Here is a 15783-nt window from a genome sequence, read left to right as displayed (position 1 = left end):
CTCCTTACCTTATTCTTTGTGACCTATTTTCCACAACTAGTCAAATTTATTCCACACATCTGACTTCCTCTTTACCTTCTTAGCAACCAAACATTCCCCCATTTCAAGTTTATTTGTCATGTCATCTGCATCCACCTTTCCGTTACATGTGCTACGGTGTTCAGAGTTTGTTATAACCAATTTATTAATGTGATTATGATATGCATTAGGTCAAGCCCTATTGGTCACGTGCATGTAATGCATACATGTGTCACGTAAAGAGAGCAAGGGTTGAGAGAATAGGGAATGTTTTTCCTAAACAAATTAGGGATTTCGGTAAAATAACTTTTCAGTCAGAAATGGCTGTAATTATGTTGCAGCTTCAGCAACATGGACAGCGCGATGAACACTGTTGATGTTCTGTGGTGGTCGCTGCAGCATGGAGGAGAGAGAGACAATGGGTGCTAGTCACACAGTCACTCGCTGTCTTTTTTTTTTAACACAGCCAAGCAAGTCTGAAACTGGCCCGGATCAATCAAATAAATTACGGTCAGACTCCCTCTAGTCATCTTTGTGTCTTAATTATTATCAAACAGTGCACTTCAAGCATCAGACAAGCTCAGTGCATATTATTTATTTGATTAAAACACATAGGATGTGTCTATATATGGAAGAATACACATTTTAACTTTTTGACCAATCGATTGGTCAAAAGAACAGACGACTTTTGTTGACCAAGATTTGTTTCAGTTGGGGACAGCCCTAGCTTCCACACACACGTTCAGGAGTGAGTGTGCAAGCTAAAGAGAGAGAGTGTGATTTACAGAGCAGCGGGGAAGGAGAAAATAAAATCACTCCCGTGGCTGTCACCCTGCATAGCCGCAGTGTTCCTGAGCTTATTAGAAACAGAGCTAGAACTCAAGAGTGGGGGGGTCTGACTGACTCACTGACAGAGAAGGAGAAAGAGGGCGAGAGTAAGACAGAGAGAGAGAGAGAGAGAGAGAGGGGGGGAGAGAGAGAGAGGGGATAACTTCACACCACACACACAAACACGCACTCAAGCACACACACACACACACTGTGGTGAGGAGCAAACACACAAAATGAAGCAACTAACAATCTCTCTCTCCACCCTCTCTCCCTTAGTCTACTACTGTGATGAACAAAAGCCTCAGATCAGATTAAAACAGCCCTTCCATTAGATAGCTTAATTCCAGACTGAACCTCAAACTGTCCAAATGAGATATACTGTAGGTGCTCATTACTGGACTGAAATGAGAAGAGGCTGAAAAGAGTGGGGCAAGCAGGCCAATTAAATTACATTGCTGATAATTATCACTAACAGTGCTTGCTGAAACTTCTGTATACTAATGACAGACCTGCAAGTCTGGCTCCCTGAAACTGTGATACAGTACGTTACAGTGATTAGGGTACAAATAACAATTTGTTAATTTCTTCCCGTACCTCAATGAGGCTGCTATCCTAGAGAGAAAGTAGGCTAGACCTGAGGGCACTTCAGTTCTGCTTAAAATGAACATTCGCTGCTTCCTTCTTTGAATAGGGCTGTTACGTTTATTGTTTGTTTCCTAAGAAACATTTCATAACTGACTTTCAAAAAGGAAGACACAGCTTGCGTACATCCTGTAGTAATAAGAAAAACACAGAGAGCAAGCATTTCAATACTCACCAGGGCTCTAAATTAGCTGGTGCTCCCAACTTAAAAAGTATTTAGTACCAGAAAAAGAGATTGTTTAAAATTGATTTGATTCAGATATAGCCTACATTAGGCCAATATTAGTCTAATGTTAATTGGTATATACAGCCTGAGAAATCTGTGTGCAAAATTGTGTAAATGTTCCTTAAAAGCCAGAATGTCTAATAAAATTACATTTAAACTTGCTCTACTGGTTGTCTGTGTGGTTTGTCCTTCTGCTGCTTGAACATTTTGACAAAATATCCACATAGTAGTGTTATTAACCCGACGTTCACTACGCTGGTCTGTATATCGATTTATACTTCCAGTTTTTATTTTCAATACTGATGCAATTTGCACATGACAAACACTTGCACAATATGGCCGAGCCTAACTGAACCAAAGACCGAACTGCAAACACTTCCAGCTGATTGAGAGGAAACGTGCTTTGATTACATTCGGCTATTGTTTACATATTGTGCATCACATGCAGTGAGTCAAGAGATTAAAAATACATGCAACAGAACCTACCGGCACCTCAAAAAGTCAGGTAAACAACGCTTTCCTGTGGATACCCTATCTCCACCTCATACTGTCAAAAGGACCAACAGCATGTACAACCAGTAAAGTAACCTCAAATTAGAGGTCTTCACAGATCCACCTGTACCCGAATACCAGAGACCCGATCCAGGACCTGAGCAGGTCCAGATCCAGAATTCTAAATGTCACGGGTATGGGTAGGATCTGATATGATTGTCACGGGTCTCGGGTATGTGTAATTTTAACTGACTTGTCCGGAAGGGCCAGTACAGATCCGAACGTGACTTCTGCAGTTGAGAGAGAGAGAGAAATGTTATAATTTATGCTGCCGCTCTTGCTTTTCACGAGAGTGGAGCGTGGCGCGTGTAACTTGTTGTTGGCCAATCATAAGTCATCAAAGTGGCAATAGGCTACAGTCATAGAGCCTCGCTCCGTGTGTGGCAAAAGTAAGGAGATATCTAATCAATGGATGATGGAATTCAAATGACGGAATGAAAAGTTAAAGGAGAAGGATAGGCTAAAATGACCAAGAGCCAACATGTAGGCAGGCTGCTACTTAATATTCTGAATGGAGTTGTTGTTATTTGATGAGAAAGCGCATGCACTGCAGCCTCAGTTAGCCTAGCTAGCTAACGTTAGCTAGCTTAACTAGCTTCTCCCGGTTTGATGCAGTCCAAGACAGATACTATGTAATCATATTTGATGATAAATAAACTAGCTATGGCAGCTATTAGTCTACTATAGCGCGAGTCGGCTCAGTTGGTTACTGTCTCTTGTCTCTCCCTCCCACCACCCTGCTCCCCATGTCACTTGCTCACAGTACTGCCCCTCCCCCGCCTGCTAGAGTGGCACCTCTCTCCCTCCTCTCACGCATTATCAACTCTGGTTAATAAAGTAGCTTAAAAAATTCATTTTCTGCTGCTTCCCTCACTCGGATCGGACCGAGTCTGGATCCGACCAGGTCTATACGGAACGGGGCTAGTTGTCCTAGGGTCCGTTCGGAATGGGTCTCTATATTTTTTTGATTAATTTATGCGGATGGGAAAGCCCCAGGTCCATTTCGGAAAAGGTCCAACTTTTTGGACCCGTGAAGACCTCTCACTCAAATATCATTTTATTCAACATTCTGGCTTGTAGAGACTATTTCGTCTTTTTTTTTTTACAGCGACTTCTTTCAGACTGATATCACGGAGTAACCATCGTAACAGTCTCATGTTTAGGCAAGGCCAATATCTGAATCCTACTTTTGAAATACCTCTCCTGGAGTAGCTTTCCAGGAGCCCCTTTCCTGTCTTCCAATGCCATCTTAAAACATACTGGTCAAGTTACCAGGTTGTTATCCAGCTAATGTCGGAAACCCAGAACAAAATGTTATTAAGAGTCATAACTTTTGAACGCCTTATCAGACTTGCTCGTGCTTTTGGTCTTACAAGTGACGTGCAAAGGGAAGACAACTTCTACAGATTGAAAAATGAAGGAGCATTTTGTATACTTTAAAATGGCCTCCTATTGGTCAATTGTTCCCCAACTAATTTCCCAATCACGTTACTTTTATTTGTATTTGCACTGTGATTGGTCCCTGAACCCCAGGAGGCTATTTGAAATATATAAAAGCCTCCTTAAAGGTGCAATCAGTGGTTGAAACAATAACAAAGCGCCCCTATTTCTGTAAAAAGCTGAGGAATAGGGCTGGAGAAATGTAAACACTCTCAAATTCATAGACAGAGGTCTGGATGCAGGACTGACCATCCATGACATAAAAATTATAGTTTTAACCATGTTTTGAAGCTATATAGTGTTTTTTCTTTGTTTACAAATATTGGAGTAAAACAAGGGTATATTTTGATTTCTTCCCCTTGCACGTCACTAATTGACCGAGGTTGGTTGAATTACTTGAAATCCATAAAAAAAAAAAAAAACTGTGAGCCCAACGCGCCGTTTCTCTACAGAGGAATCTGAGAAATCAAGTCAAGAACTATGTGGGATGCTGGGCTGAAGAGAGTTGTAGTTTTCATTAAGCAAATATTCAACCTAGTTCAGCGCAGAAACGTGGTAAATAACTACAATGACCATAATCCATTGTTCTTTTTTGGGGTGGGGTTCCGGGGTCCTCCCACCCAAAACAAAATATGTATAAGTACTGAAAAGCTTGGTTCTGGAGACTTTTTGAAAGGAAAAACCTCAAATAAACCATCTAAAATATCATTTCCACCCCCAGAAATTAGCTCAATAACGTATTGGTAAAATGATTATATTATACAGGATGCAATTTAAGGTTGAGTGCTGCAGCTATCTAAAGAAACACAACAGAGACCTTCTTTCATGCATCCCTACAAAATGAACAGAGGAACTTTTGACTGAACATGAATTAGAGCCCACTAATTCATGTTCATCACAAAAGGAGGGTGCTGGAAATCTCTTTCCAGGTTCTGACAAAAACCTAGTTCTGACATAGTTTACAGCCTTTGTCAGAACACTTTATTCTTCTGGGCTTTTGGAGAAAGATTTCCAACGCCCTCCTGTAATTGAGCTCCTTGATGGGGGGGCCGTTGATGGAGAGCCGCATGCAGGCGGCTAGATGCTCTCCCTGCAGTCTGTTCCTCAAGTCTGTTTTGACCTGCAATAACAGAAAGAGTAATAAGAGAAGGGAGAGGGACAAATAGGATCTACTTTCACATTTAAATGTTCTTACTTGTTTCATTGCAGAGTCCCGCTCACATTTAACGGAAGACACTGGTATAGTCAGTGCGATTGCTGCCAGCTGGCTAAGGTATGGGTAGACTGCCCCCACTCATCAAACTGCGAGGCCAGCTTTGTCATTGCCGTCAGCTGGTCCAACCCCTGAAATACATGAAAAACAAAAAGATGTACAACATTAAAGAAGAGCCAACAGAGTGGTAGTTCAACAGGAAAAAGGCAACACTGGCCTAAAATGTTCTCTTCAAAAGATTGTCACACTCACGCCATACCTTGAATGCTCCAACTAGCACATGTTGCTTGTAAGAGGGCCACTCTTGCAGCACAGCAGCCTCTGGCGCTTGCAAGAACTGCCTGGAGAGGAGGGTCAAAGGTGTTTATCCTCTCACTAGAGAACGAAGCCTGAGGTCCCAACACACTGAAGGCCCCCAAAATCTCCAGGTGTTGGAACCTCTGGTCTAGGCTGTCCTGGAGTCCAACAAGATATGTATCCATGACCTAATTACAGCACAAAACAGAAAATAAGTGATTAATAGCTGTTTGTTTTAGTTTATCCAACACACATGATGTAACATTGGTTTCATCACAGCATTTGAAAACAAATGTTTTTACCTCCTCTCTGAACCGAGCCCAGAACTGCTCCCTGGTCTTGGTCCGAGCCCAGAACTGCTCCCTGGTCTTGGTCTTCTCCACCTGGCCTCTCCCTCTCCTCCTCCTCCTTGATGTTGAATACGCCCAGACCCATTGGGTCATAGAGGTCCTGGTGGAGTTGGCTCAGAAATAAACACATAATGCTGCACAAAAATGTTTAGCCCTTAGCCTAATTAAAGGAAATTTGACTAACCATGTGGTGTATTATATAGCCACAGCTTCAGTCTGTCAATTTCAAGCCTCTTTCGGTCCCATCCGGATTGCCGGTGGTGCACACTTGGCCTTACTCCTCTCTCCTCCTCCTCTCCTTTTATCTACTCCTCTTTCTTCTCTTCTCTCTGCTCTCCTCTCTCCTTCCATCTCCCTTCCTGGCTCTCTCCTTTCCTCTGTTCCACTCTGCTCTCCTCTCTCCTTTTCTCCTTCCATCTCCCCTCCTGGCTCTCTCCTCTCCTCTGCTCCATTCTGTCCTTCATGCATCCCTACCTCATTCCCGGGATTCTGCCTCTTCTCTGTCTAGTAAAGTAAGACATACACTTGTTATAAAAACTATATCTTAAGCTTTTAAAGAGTTAGCCAACGAAAGAAGGTTTCATTTAATTCAGGCTGATTTGACGTTAGCTAGCTAAGTTAAGGTTACCTGACACTCTTGTCCCTGCTCCCCCTTTCTCTTTCGCTGCTGTGGCTGGAAATATTTCAATAAACTCAACAACAAAAAAATAAAATCGAAGACAGCTAAATGTAGCTATCTTGCTTGCACTTGATACAATTTCAAACGAACTAGCTAGCTAACTTGCTAGACTAGTAACGTTAGTTAACCATGTTTCTATCATCAACATACTTGTGGATATTGGATAGCTAATTGCCATTACAATTGTGGCAGCAATATTATAGATCTAAATGATGTTAGTAGAGTGTTTAGGTTATAGCTAGCTTTTGTAGTTAACTAGTTGGCTAGCTAACGTTAGTCAAACAAACAAGCTAACGTACCTTTCTTGCAGTTTCTCACGCAGGTGCATTCTGAAGTGATTCTAGTGAATTGTGTATCGTGCCTCAGAGCGTCTGTATCAAGCACTGGTCACTCACGCACTGGTCACTGGTGTGCTGTGTTTCTTGAGTTGCAGGCTGCCAGCCACAGCTCACAGAGCTAAATAACCTTCAGAAGAACTGTGTTGAACCCAGACAGATTATCTATTTACCAAGAAAAGCGAATGTGCTTTACAGAACTTTATTGAAACTATGTTTGGTAGAAATAGGATGTTTCTTTTGGTGTGGTGGCAATGATTCTGCCGGGGCGCAGCGCCACACTTAAATGAGCGCAGAGGAAACACTGGAGAGGAACGTACACAACACACCATCGAGCAGGACAGATACAGTTCGTAAAAGTATACCTTATCTACTTTGAACAACTAGTAAAATTATTTTGTCAGACAGCTCTGCAGCATACTTAGGCAGGCTAGCTAAATAGGATGACTAAAGACAGTACAGTACGGTGAGCACATAACGTTAGATGGCCTGACTGGCTGACTGCTACTGCCTGAGCAGAGATTAGTTGATTACTTTAAGGAATGACAAATAATAAAGTCATCAAATAAAAACAAAGTAATATACACAACTGAAATATTGTATTATTTCATAGTAATTTCCTATTATATTCAAGGAGTTTCTACTGAACCGCAGAGGAGTGAAGCAGAGCATACCACCACACATCCTCTCTAGAGACACACAACGCAGGGAGTGGAACAATGATCATTACAGCAGTGGGAGGCACACACACACCCTAACCGCAAGCATACAGCCAAACACGCACATGCACACACACACACACACACCTGGCTGGAGGCCACCACACGGCAGGCAGTGACCTCGGCTCTCTTCATCAATGTGTGGACCTGCTGTGTAAAGGTGAGTCACTGAGGCTGCCGTGACTAGGTACTGTACCACTCAGTCTACTCTCTCTCTCTGAGCTCTGCTCACACTGTACAGAGGAGCAAACTGAAAAGGAAGGAATAACTCTTCGAGGACAACAGAAGTGAACTTAAATTATTATTACTTTTTTTAAACCCACAGAATAAGCATTTTTTAAGTGAGCATTCTTTGTCCTTGAAGAGTAGCTGAATTTCCCACTATGTTTCAGTCCCACTTAGCTCATGACTGGCTCTACTGAGGAATTCACAAAGATAGAGTGAATGCTGCCACCAGCCCATAGTACTGTATGGTGCATTAGTACACTGATACAGCCTGGGTCAATGCATTCCTCAGGAGGATTGTATGTCAGCCATTCATTATATCACCCTATGAGTGACTTTATACCTCCTTAGTACTGATGAACAAAACATCTAGGCCCTCCCTATAGATCTGTGTCACCTAAATAAAGGCCATTCCCAAGTGAGTATCATTTCAATAGGATTCAGGTCACTCTAGAAACTGTCCCGTCAATGTGTTCAACATTTACACCCTTAGTTCAGCCAGTCAGAAGAGAAGTTCACAGGTAAACAAAACAAGAGCTCCTAAATGTTGGACCTGATGAGCAGCCAAAATATGATGAGCAGCCAAAACATCTACTTTAAAAAGTGAAAATCGTGTCATGGAGTTAATCCTATTGGGAAAGCTCTGCATATGTACAACTCCTGCACACTTCACCTTAATGTTGCATGCTACAATAATGTATGACCTTGTTTTTACCCTGCTGAGATTCCTGTGGCATGAATGACCAAATATACAATATCCAGAAGAGGGATTAGCTGGGTCACAGAAAGTTCAGTTTTAGAAGAAAACCTGACTCTCTTTATAATCTTGTCAATCAGGACTGTATTTGTTTCTTTGATATTCATCTAAGTCCAGACCAGTAGTATTATGTCAGCTCATCTGTAACTCCTGATCTTGTTATCAATGACCTAGCTACTGAAAACGCCTATAACATAGTAATACGACAGCAATACACGTGCAAATCAGATGTACAATACAAAACTGATTCAGGCATTTATACAAAGGAACATTTATAAAAGGAAGGAACAAATAAATACACTGACACACACGCACGAACAATTAACTATGTTGAAGGCAAGTAAATATATCACACACTACAGACAAATAAATCAATATTTGACATTATGCCAAGATCTTACCACGAGCTATTTCTTTGATGGGGACGTGCACTTCAACCAGCAAGCGTTGTAGGGCTGACTTCATGTCATCAAATAAAACATAGGCGCATCAGACATCTTGTCCCGTGTAGCTAGAGCACCAATGTGAGACCGAGCTCCAGATTGGTAGCTACGTGAAGTATCTAGCTAGTATCGACAGTGCTGTCAGACACTGGAATAAAAGGCAGCGAATGCGCTCTTGCCTTGTAGTTTATATTACCATATATGCTTCCCCTGGTTAATTCGTTCCCTCCCACCCGGCCACTACCCACATCAGGATCCCTCTCCAACCTCTTTCCTCAAAGAGCAAAACAATACACATTGGCTATGACATTTACACCAATCTGTCGGATGAAAGGACCACGTCATGTCTCAGCTGCCCGGTTGACAGCTCTCTCCTCCCGCGGCGTGGCTCCGAACTCTGTGGAGTTACATGTGTGACATACCCAGACACCATTCAAGGTCCCCCGGTGTATCTTGGTACTGCAATATTGTCAAACCTGCCACTCTGCTACACTTGGTTCGTAGTAAACTTTCCACGTCTTAATCGTTGTCTCGAACGAGTAGTACTTCAAAACCCAGTTGTTTTTCTAAGTAGCTAGCGAGGGCGTTCAACACAGTTCCGTGACATGCATTCTGCTCTACTCAAACACACTAATATATTTAAAGCATGTTGTAAAATGATCAAAGGGTTATACATTCCTTTATACAGGAAACTGATATCTTTGTCCACTTTGCTACGGATAATAAAATAGCAAAAATCCCAGGAAGTAGCTACGTCCACACTCCGCAGCCAAAGCTTTTCATTGTTATTTATGTGCAGGGTTGCCAGGCAAGCTGAAATGTCTAAAACAATGACTGTCAAAACCTATCCAAAAGGCCTGAAAACTAGCCCCCCAAAAATGTCTAAACAGGAGAGATGTTGCCATATTTATACAATAAACCCCTTTTCCATAACTTTATCGAGCCAATTAAGAAGGAATATCGTAGTACCTTGTAATGACGTTAGAAGCCAAATTCGGTTTTCCTCAAAATAATAATTATTGCCAGCTATGACATGATGTAATAAAGGAATTTGAATATGTTGGAAGAGAAAATATAATTTGCCCTGACTAAATTCACTAGATCATTTTCCATCAATGGATGTCGATTTAACTCGTTTGACTGCTATTATTAAGCAATAGCCGCACGGGGGTATGGTGTATGGCCAATATACCATAGCTAAGGGCTGTTCTTATGCATGATGCAATGCAGAGTGCCTGGATACAGCCGTTAGCCATGGTATATTGGCCATATACCACAAACCCGGGGGTGCCTTATTGCTATTATTAACTGGTTTCCAATGTAATTAAAACAGTAACAAATAATTTTTTTGAAATACCCCTGGTATATGGTCTGATATACCATGGCTTTCAGACAATCAGCATGCAGGGCTTGAACCAGGTTTAGGGTACTAGGGGTTAACTAGCCCCCTGGGGTAACTGCCCCCCTGTAATTCACATTAAGACCACAAGATTTCCCCAAATTATTTTCCAAACACCTTCCCTGGCTGCCACTGCTCATGCTCAATAAAACATGTCCTCTGTGTCATCACAACCTTTGGAGATATTTAAACAAAACAATTTTGTGGTAAGTTTATCTAATTTTTTGACATTTTGAAAAAGTTGTTGATATAATTCAATGAAGTTAGATCTATAATTGTTTTTTAAATATACAAATAGGAAAGCCTTAAAATAAATAATCCACTTGTTTAGAGAGAAAAATTTATGTTGAATGTATGCCTATGTAGATATTCCATAGAAAATCGGCCGTTTCCAGCTACAATAGCCATTTACAACATTAACAATGTCAACACTGTATTTCTGATTTACATTTACATTTTAGTCATTTAGCAGACGCTCTTATCCAGAGCGACTTACAGGAGCAATTAGGGTTAAGTGCCTTGCTCAAGGGCACATTTACGTCATTTAGCAGACGCTCTTATCCAGAGCGACTACAAATTGGTGCATTCACCCTATAGCCAGTGGGATAACCACTTTACAATTATACTTTATTTATTTTTTTTTGGGGGGGTAGAATGATTACTTTATCCTATCCCAGGTGTTCCTTAAAGAGGTGGGGTTTCAAATGTCTCCGGAAGGTGGTGAGTGACTCCGCTGTCCTGGCGTCGTGAGGGAGCTTGTTCCACCATTGGGGTGCCAGAGCAGCGAACAGCTTTGACTGGGCTGAGCGGGAACTATGCTTCCGCAGAGGAAGGGGAGCCAGCAGGCCAGAGGTGGATGAACGCAATGCCCTCGCCTGGGTGTAGGGACTGATCAGAGCCTGAAGGTACGGAGGTGCCGTTCCCCTCACTGCTCCATAGGCAAGCACCATGGTCTTGTAACGGATGCGAGCTTCAACTGGAAGCCAGTGGAGTGTGCGGAGGAGGGGGGTGACGTGAGAGAACTTGGGAAGGTTGAACACCAGACGGGCTGCGGCATTCTGGATGAGTTGTAGGGGTTTAATGGCACAGGCAGGGAGCCCAGCCAACAGCGAGTTGCAGTAATCCAGACGGGAGATGACAAGTGCCTGGATTAGGACCTGTGCCGCTTCCTGTGTAAGGCAGGGTCGTACTCTCCGAATGTTGTAGAGCATGAACCTGCAGGATCGGGTCACCGCCTTGATGTTGGCGGAGAACGACAGGGTGTTGTCCAGGGTCACGCCAAGGCTCTTCGCACTCTGGGAGGAGGACACAACGGAGTTGTCAACCGTGATGGCGAGATCATGGAACGGGCAGTCCTTCCCCGGGAGGAAGAGCAGCTCCGTCTTGCCAGGGTTCAGCTTGAGGTGGTGATCCGTCATCCATACTGATATGTCGGCCAGACATGCAGAGATGCGATTCGCCACCTGGTTATCAGAAGGGGGAAAGGAGAAGATTAGTTGTGTATCGTCAGCGTAATCAATTTGATGTTATTTTAATGGACCAAAAAATTGCTTTTCTTTCGAAAACAAGGACATTTCTAAGTGACCCTAAACTTTTGAACGGTAGTGTATATGAACTGAATATGCTTGTCAACAACAGCCAGTGTTTATTTTACATTTACATTTTTTTTACATTTACGTCACTTAGCAGACGCTCTTATCCAGAGCGACTTACAAATTGGTGCATTCACCTTATAGCCAGTGGGATAACCACTTTACAATATTTTTTTTTTTCTTTTTTGGGGTGGGGTGGGGTAAGGGGGGGTTGAAGGATTACTTTATCCTATCCCAGGTATTCCTTAAAGAGGTGGGGTTTCAAGTGTCTCCGGAAGGTGGTGAGTGACTCCGCTGTCCTGGCGTCGTGAGGGAGCTTGTTCCACCATTGGGGTGCCAGAGCAGCGAACAGTTTTGACTGGGCTGAGCGGGAACTGTGCTTCCGCAGAGGTAGGGGGGCCAGCAGGCCAGAGGTCGATGAACGCAATGCCCTCGTTTGGGTGTAGGGACTGATCAGAGCCTGAAGGTACGGAGGTGCCGTTCCCCTCACAGCTCCGTAGGCAAGCACCATGGTCTTGTAGCAGATGCGAGCTTCAACTGGAAGCCAGTGGAGTGTGCGGAGGAGCGGGGTGACGTGAGAGAACTTGGGAAGGTTGAACACCAGACGGGCTGCGGCATTCTGGATGAGTTGTAGGGGTTTAATGGCACAGGCAGGGAGCCCAGCCAACAGCGAGTTGCAGTAATCCAGACGGTAGATGACAAGTGCCTGGATTAGGACCTGTGCCGCTTCCTGTGTAAGGCAGGGTCGTACTCTCCGAATGTTGTAGAGCATGATCCTACAGGATCGGGTCACCGCCTTGATGTTAGCGGAGAACGACAGGGTGTTGTCCAGGGTCACGCCAAGGCTCTTCGCACTCTGGGAGGAGGACACAACGGAGTTGTCAACCGTGATGGCGAGATCATGGAACGGGCAGTCCTTCCCCGGGAGGAAGAGCATCTCCGTCTTGCCGAGGTTCAGCTTGAGGTGGTGATCCGTCATCCACACTGATATGTCTGCCAGACATGCAGAGATGCGATTCGCCACCTGGTTATCAGAAGGGGGAAAGGAGAAGATTAGTTGTGTGTCGTCTGCGTAGCAATGATAGGAGAGGCCATGTGAGGATATGACAGAGCCAAGTGACTAGGTGTATAGCGAGAATAGGAGAGGGCCTAGAATTTAGCCCTGGGGGACACTAGTGTTGAGAGCATGTGGTGCAGAGACAGATTCTCGCCACGCCACTTGGTAGGAGCGACCGGTCAGGTAGGACGCAATCCAAGAGTGAGCCGCGCCGGAGATGCCCAACTCGGAGAGGGTGGAGAGGAGGATCTGATGGTTCACAGTATCAAAGGCAGCAGACAGGTCTAGAAGGACAAGAGCAGAGGAGAGAGAGTTAGCTTTAACAGTGCGGAGAGCCTCCGTGACACAGAGAAGAGCAGTCTCAGTTGAATGACCAGTCTTGAAACCTGACTGGTTTGGATCAAGAAGGTAATTCTGAGAGAGATAGCAAGAGAGTTGGCTAAAGACGGCACGCCTAATCTGACAACTGTTACCGTCAATCTAATGTGTTCTAACAACTGATCGGCAATTGCGATAGAGCTTTGATAACTTCCAGGGCTTTGATAACTTCCAATTTAATTAACTAAACATGTCCATTAATAATTGCATAATAACACATGGCAACAACAACAATAAACTGAAGGTATAAGCTATTTATTAAATTGGTTTGCCAGCTCCAGGTAGGCTACACAAGTGGCACATTGATTTGCAATGACCAGTGATATCGTCATTTCAACATATTTAATGTATCAAATGGTAGCCTACAGTAGCCGACAATGGCATATACAGTGCCTTCGGAAAGTATTCAGACCCCTTGACTTTTTCCACATTTTGTTACGTTACAGCCTTATTCTACAATTGATTAAATTGTTTTTCCCCCTCATCAATCTACACACAATACCCCATAATGACAAAGCAAGAACTGGTTTTTAGAAATGTCTGCTAATTTATCAAATTTATATATCAATATCACATTTACATAAGTATTTAGACCCTTTCCTCAGTACTTTGTTGAAGCACCTTTGGCAGCGATGACTGCATCTAGTCTTCTTGGGTATGACGCTACAAGCTTGGCACACCTGTATTTGGGGAGTTTCTCCCATTCTTCTCTGCAGATCCTCTCAAGCTCTGTCAGGTTGGATGGGGAGCATTGCTGCACAGTTATTTTCAGGTCTCTCCAGAGATGTTCGATTGGGTTGAAGTCCGGACTCTGGCTGGGCCACTCAAGGACATTCAGAGACTTGTCCCGAAGCCACTCCTGTGTTGTCTTGGCTGTGTGCTTAGGGTCGTTGTCCTGTTGGAAGGTGAACCTTCGTCCCAGTCTGAGGTCCTGAGCTCTCTGGTGCAGGTTTTCATCAAGGATCTCTCTGTACTTAAAAAAATAAAAATGTGTGTGTGTTTATTTTTTTTGTGTGTGTTTATTTAGTATATATATATATATATATATTATAATTTTTTAGGGGGTAGATCAGCTTTAATATTGCAGATAGATTGTAAGTCCAACAATGTAATTGTCTGCATCACTTCCAATCCCCCATATGTTTTTTTTTCTTTCTCGCAAATATATATATATATTTTTACATCACATTTACATTTTAGTCATTTAGCAGACGCTCTTATATATATATATACATACATACACATACATATACATATAAATACATATACATCTCTCTGTACTTTGCTCCGTTCATCTTTCCCTCGATCCTGACTAGTCTCCCAATCCCTGCCACTGAAAAATATCCCAACAGCATGATGCTGCCACCACCATGCTTCACCGCCAGGGATGGTGCCAGGTTTCCTCCAGACGTGACGATTGGCATTCAGGCCAAAGAGTTCAATCTTGGTTTCATCAGACCAGAGAATCTTGTTTCTCATGGTCTGAGAGTCTTTAGGTGCCTTTTGGCAAACTCCAAGCGGGCTGTCATGTGCCTTTTACTGAGGAGTGGCTTCCGTCTGGCCACTCTACCATAAAGGCCTGATTGGTGGAGTGCTGCAGAGATGGTTGTCCTTCTGGAAGTTTCTTCCATCTCCACAGAAGAACTATAGAGCTCTGTCAGAGTGACCATCAGGTTCTTGGTCACCTCCCTGACCAAGGCCCTTCTCCCCAGATTGCTCAGTTTGGCTGGGCGGCCAGCTCTAGGAAGAGTCTTGGTGGTTCCAAACATCTTCCATTTAACAATGATGGAGGCCATTGTGTTCTTGGGGACCTTCAATGCTGCAGAATTTTTTTGGTACCCTTCCCCAGATCTGTGCCTCGACATAATCCTGTCTCGGAGCTGTATGGACAATTCCTTTGACCTCATGGCTTGATTTTTGCTCTGACATGCACTGTCAACTGTGGGACCTTATATAGACAGGTGTGTGCCTTTCCAAATCATGTCCAATGAATTGAATTTACCACAGGTGGACTCCAATCAAGTTGTAGAAACATCTCAAGGATGATCAATGGAAACAGGATGCACCTGAGCTCAATTTTGAGTCTCGTAGCAAAGGGGCTGAATACTTATGTAAAGAACATATTTCTGTTTTTTATTTTTAATACATTTGCAAAAAAACAAAAAAAAACTGTTTTCGCTTTGTCATTATGGAGTATGGTGTGTAGATTGCTGAGGATTATTTTTTTTCCAATTCATTTTAGAATAAGGCTGTAACGTAACAAAATGTGGAAAAAGTCAAGGGGTCTGAGTACTTTCCGAAGGCACTGTAAATTAATAGGCTACTTGATGGCCAACAGAGGCAAATATATAATTCTCCACATTTAATGTCAGTTTCATTGAGTACTTTTCCCCATAAAAAGAACCACGCGAGGAAGTTCCATAACTTCCATTTCAAATTTCCACTCCGGCAGCCCCCGAGACCCAAGAACTGAGCAAATCTAAAACACTTCGGTTGATACCGTTCACTTTAAGCAAAGTCAACATTAGAATGCAGTTTAAACCACCTCCGAGCGAATTTATGTAATGCGCTCTAGTGCGCCCAAAGCCGTTTTCCAGTGCTTTGTCTCCATTATTTATTGATGTGCATCA

The 15783-nt window shown here is 43.2% G+C and overlaps 1 protein-coding gene across 2 annotated transcripts in view; it reads right to left on the bottom strand.

Moving 5' to 3' along the window:
• furinb (furin (paired basic amino acid cleaving enzyme) b) overlaps positions 1-9701 on the bottom strand; it is a 202987-nt gene extending 193286 nt beyond the window's left edge. For both annotated transcript variants that reach the window (XM_041838004.2, XM_041838005.2), the window contains exon 1: positions 8686-9701. The gene's annotated coding sequence lies outside the window, so the exon portion shown is untranslated. The remainder of the gene's footprint in view (positions 1-8685) is intronic.
• Between the last annotated feature and the right edge of the window lie 6082 nt (positions 9702-15783).

This window comes from Coregonus clupeaformis, chromosome 19 (assembly GCF_020615455.1).
Source record: "Coregonus clupeaformis isolate EN_2021a chromosome 19, ASM2061545v1, whole genome shotgun sequence".
In the NCBI taxonomy this organism is placed as follows: domain Eukaryota; kingdom Metazoa; phylum Chordata; class Actinopteri; order Salmoniformes; family Salmonidae; genus Coregonus; species Coregonus clupeaformis.
Note: the sequence above shows the minus strand (reverse complement) of the source record. Positions and strands in the feature narration are given on the sequence as shown.